Consider the following 5000-nt stretch of genomic DNA (forward strand, 5'->3'; position numbering starts at 1 on the left):
TAGTAGGACGTCGCGACCCGCTGGGTGCCGGCCTACGGCCCGGGTGCGCAGCCTGTCCTTCCGCGGGCCTCGGTTCGCGTCTGTTGGGCAGAGCCCCGGTGTCCTGGCTGGCTGCCCGGCGGTATATCTGGAGGAGTCGATTCGCCCCTTTGGGCGCTCGGGCTCCCGGCAAGCGCGCGCGGTTCTTCCCGGATGACGGACCTACCTGGCCCGGCCCCGGACCCGCGCCGCTGTTGGCTCGGGATGCTCTCGGGCGGAATAATCGCTCCCGTCAGCGGCGCTTCAGCTTTGGACAATTTCACGACCCGTCTTGAAACACGGACCAAGGAGTCTAACATGTGCGCGAGTCATTGGGCTGTACGAAACCTAAAGGCGTAATGAAAGTGAAGGTCTCGCGTTGCGCGGGCCGAGGGAGGATGGGGCTTCCCCGCCTTTCACGGGGCGGCGGCCTCCGCACTCCCGGGGCGTCTCGTCCTCATTGCGAGGTGAGGCGCACCTAGAGCGTACACGTTGGGACCCGAAAGATGGTGAACTATGCCTGGCCAGGACGAAGTCAGGGGAAACCCTGATGGAGGTCCGTAGCGATTCTGACGTGCAAATCGATCGTCGGAGCTGGGTATAGGGGCGAAAGACTAATCGAACCATCTAGTAGCTGGTTCCCTCCGAAGTTTCCCTCAGGATAGCTGGTGCTCGTACGAGTCTCATCCGGTAAAGCGAATGATTAGAGGCCTTGGGGCCGAAACGACCTCAACCTATTCTCAAACTTTAAATGGGTGAGATCTCCGGCTTGCTTGATATGCTGAAGCCGCGAGCAAACGACTCGGATCGGAGTGCCAAGTGGGCCACTTTTGGTAAGCAGAACTGGCGCTGTGGGATGAACCAAACGCCGAGTTAAGGCGCCCGAATCGACGCTCATGGGAAACCATGAAAGGCGTTGGTTGCTTAAGACAGCAGGACGGTGGCCATGGAAGTCGGAATCCGCTAAGGAGTGTGTAACAACTCACCTGCCGAAGCAACTAGCCCTGAAAATGGATGGCGCTGAAGCGTCGTGCCTATACTCGGCCGTCAGTCTGGCAGTCATGGCCGGTCCTTGCGGCCGGCCGCGAAGCCCTGACGAGTAGGAGGGTCGCGGCGGTGGGCGCAGAAGGGTCTGGGCGTGAGCCTGCCTGGAGCCGCCGTCGGTGCAGATCTTGGTGGTAGTAGCAAATACTCCAGCGAGGCCCTGGAGGGCTGACGCGGAGAAGGGTTTCGTGTGAACAGCCGTTGCACACGAGTCAGTCGATCCTAAGCCCTAGGAGAAATCCGATGTTGATGGGGGCCGTCATAGCATGATGCACTTTGTGCTGGCCCCCGTTGGGCGAAAGGGAATCCGGTTCCTATTCCGGAACCCGGCAGCGGAACCGATACAAGTCGGGCCCCTCTTTTAGAGATGCTCGTCGGGGTAACCCAAAAGGACCCGGAGACGCCGTCGGGAGATCGGGGAAGAGTTTTCTTTTCTGCATGAGCGTTCGAGTTCCCTGGAATCCTCTAGCAGGGAGATAGGGTTTGGAACGCGAAGAGCACCGCAGTTGCGGCGGTGTCCCGATCTTCCCCTCGGACCTTGAAAATCCGGGAGAGGGCCACGTGGAGGTGTCGCGCCGGTTCGTACCCATATCCGCAGCAGGTCTCCAAGGTGAAGAGCCTCTAGTCGATAGAATAATGTAGGTAAGGGAAGTCGGCAAATTGGATCCGTAACTTCGGGATAAGGATTGGCTCTGAGGATCGGGGCGTGTCGGGCTTGGTCGGGAAGTGGGTCAGCGCTAACGTGCCGGGCCTGGGCGAGGTGAGTGCCGTAGGGGTGCCGGTAAGTGCGGGCGTTTAGCGCGGGCGTGGTCTGCTCTCGCCGATGGTCGGCCTCGTGCTGGCCGGCGGTGCAGGATGCGCGCGCCTGCGCGGCGTTCGCGCCCCGGTGCTTCAACCTGCGTGCAGGATCCGAGCTCGGTCCCGTGCCTTGGCCTCCCACGGATCTTCCTTGCTGCGAGGCCGCGTCCGCCTTAGCGTGCTCCTCCAGGGGCGCGCGGGTGCGCGGATTCTCTTCGGCCGCCATTCAACGATCAACTCAGAACTGGCACGGACTGGGGGAATCCGACTGTCTAATTAAAACAAAGCATTGCGATGGCCCTAGCGGGTGTTGACGCAATGTGATTTCTGCCCAGTGCTCTGAATGTCAACGTGAAGAAATTCAAGCAAGCGCGGGTAAACGGCGGGAGTAACTATGACTCTCTTAAGGAGGCGGGAGTAACTATGACTCTCTTAAGGTGGCCAAGTGGCGGCGGTGTGGCTGCATCCGGACTTGGCTTTTCGAAGTGCGGTCTTGATGTAGTCGTGCTGCTGCTGCGAGGTGCCTTCCTTGGGTTATGGTTACAGGGAGAGTGATGCGCAATACATGGGCCTAGCCCTCTTAGCCTCTCCTCTCCTGCGGTCTTCTCCCCTTCTCGTGGGCCCGCTGATTTTCGCAGAGTGGAAGACCGCACCAGGGGCTTGGGGGGGTTACCAGCCCCCCCTCGCACTATCCCTTTTTTTAGTTGGGGGCAGTATTCAGAGAAAAAGTGGTGGCCCTTCCGCTGAAGGTGCCACCCCAACTCCCCCAGCACCTAGCCGGCCAACCGGCCGTGCCGAAAATCTTGTAACTTTTGCAGCTGTATACGCCTGTAGTGAGTGCCACCGCAGCTTCACCACCAAGAACGGTCTCGGGGTCCATCGCCGCCGCCAACACCTTGCGGCCGCCAACGCGGAGATCGTCACGGAGAGGCATCGCGCGAGGTGGACGGAGGAAGAAGTCCTGTCGCTCGCCAAGGCGGAGGCCGAACTGTTCCTCGAGAGGGACGCCCGATTCTTCTTTGTAAATCAAGAGCTCATCAGGATGTTCCCCGACCGAACGCTTGAGGCAATCAAGTGCCGACGGCGGCAAGCTGCCCACAAGCAGCTTGTCCGCCAATTCATGGAGGCGCTTGAGATCGGTCGGGGGGAAGAGCCGGCGTCCCGCCGGGGAGCAGCGAGCCCGCTGCCTGACGCGGGCGAGGCCGCTGCGCCGCCCGTCGACGCAGCCGAGGACTTCGCGGCCGACACCACCGGGCCGCCGCCGGAGGGGCCGACTGACGCCGCCATCTGGGAGCATCTGGCGGGGCTACCCGCTTCCGCCCAGCGTTTCTCTGCCCTGGATCGTGTCATAGGTCTGGGGCGGGGCACGCCGCCCGATGTCATCCTGGGCATGCTCCCGGATGCCCTTGCGTCGGTCGGGTCCAGAGGGGAGAGATCGATCACCAGGACACAGCGGCCGCGCCAACCATCGAAGCGGCCGCCTGCCGCGCCGCCGACGCAGAAGCGCAAGCGGCGCCGCTGGGAGTACGCGAGAACGCAGGATGCCTTCCGACGGTCGCGTGCACGTTGCGTGCGCGGCCTCTTGGATGGCACCCTGCTCCAGCCGCCACCTGCCATCCCTGGTCTGCTGGACTTCTGGGCGGACCTCTTCACCAAGAAGCCCATCTCCACCGCGGGCTTCATTCGTGACCGCCTCCTCCCGCACTCGGAGCCTGTCGCTCCCGAGTGCCTATGGGGGCCGGTCACACATGAGGAGGTCGCCGCCGCGTTGCCGCCCAGGGGATCAGCGGCAGTCGGGCCGGACGGCCTTACCCCAGCGGAGTTGCGGCGCCTGCCGCACGAAGTCCTGGTGAAAGTGATGAATCTCTTCCTTCTGGCCCGCGCCCTTCCGGAACGCCTGCTTCGCGCGCGAACGTCCCTTCTCCCGAAGACGGCTGCACCAACATCCCCCGCTGACTTTCGCCCCATTACGGTCTGCTCGGTGTTGGCGCGGACCTTTCACAAGGTTCTCGCGTCACGCCTGATGCGCGCATGTGCTGTGGACGAACGTCAGCGGGCATTCATCCCTCGGGATGGGATGTTGGAAAATACCTTCATCTTGGACACTGCTCTCACCGACGCAGTTCGCTCCTGCCGCTCTGTCTTTGTGGCATCGATCGACGTATCTAAGGCACTCGATTCGGTAGATCATGCTGCCCTTCGCCCCGTGCTGAAGGCGCATGGCCTGCCGGATTGTTTTGTCGAGTATGTCGAGCGGTGCTACGAGGGCAGCACGACAGTGATAGCGGACGGCGCCGGCGTGGGCGTGTCTGTGCAGCCAGCACGGGGCGTTCGCCAGGGCGATCCCCTCTCCCCCCTCCTGTTCAACTTTGCGGTGGACTACGTTTTAGGCCAACTGCCCTCCCACATCGGAGCTCGGATCCTCGGTCGCAGAGTCAACGCTGCGGCCTTTGCAGATGACGTCTTGCTGTTTGCAGCGACCCCGAGGGGCTTGCAGTCCCTCATCGACGCAGCTACCGCAGCCCTCGCCCACCTGGGGCTGCAGATCAACGCCCGGAAGTGTTTCACCCTCGCCTTAGTCGCGTCAGGGCGCGAGAAGAAGGTGAAGGTGGACAGCAATGTCACCTTCACAGCAGGCAATACCACCATGCCTGCCCTGCGTGTGGGTGAAACCTTCCGGTACCTGGGGCTGCAATTTTCCACGGCGGGTCGCTGTGTCTTCAATCCACGTCGCCACCTGGTGGAGCAGCTTGACGTCATCTCCCGAGCTCCGCTGAAGCCGCAACAGCGCCTCCACGCTCTCACCAACGTACTTCTCCCTGGCCTGTACCACGGGCTGGCCCTCAGCCGCACCCGGGTGGGTGCATTGAAGTCGGCCGACGTCACCATCCGGGCCGCCGTCAGGAGATGGTTCCGCCTTCCGGCGGACACCCCCCTGGGATACTTCCACGCTCCTGTTGCCCAGAGGGGCCTCGGCATTCCATCTTGCCGATGGATGGGTCCGACCCTCCGTCGGTCCCGTCTCCTGGCGCTGAAGAAGATAGGGCCAGCCTGCGACGGTGCAGGCATGGATGAGGTGCAGCGTGAGATCGAGGTGCTGGAGCGCCACCTAATGTGGGAGGGCCACCTCCTCAAATCGT

The 5000-nt window shown here is 62.5% G+C and overlaps 1 pseudogene; it reads left to right on the forward strand.

The window, feature by feature from the left end:
* The window catches only part of LOC126475617 (large subunit ribosomal RNA), a 7985-nt pseudogene that overhangs the window by 615 nt on the left and 2370 nt on the right, over positions 1 to 5000 (forward strand).

This window comes from Schistocerca serialis, chromosome 4 (assembly GCF_023864345.2).
Source record: "Schistocerca serialis cubense isolate TAMUIC-IGC-003099 chromosome 4, iqSchSeri2.2, whole genome shotgun sequence".
Classification (NCBI taxonomy): Eukaryota; Metazoa; Arthropoda; class Insecta; order Orthoptera; family Acrididae; genus Schistocerca; species Schistocerca serialis.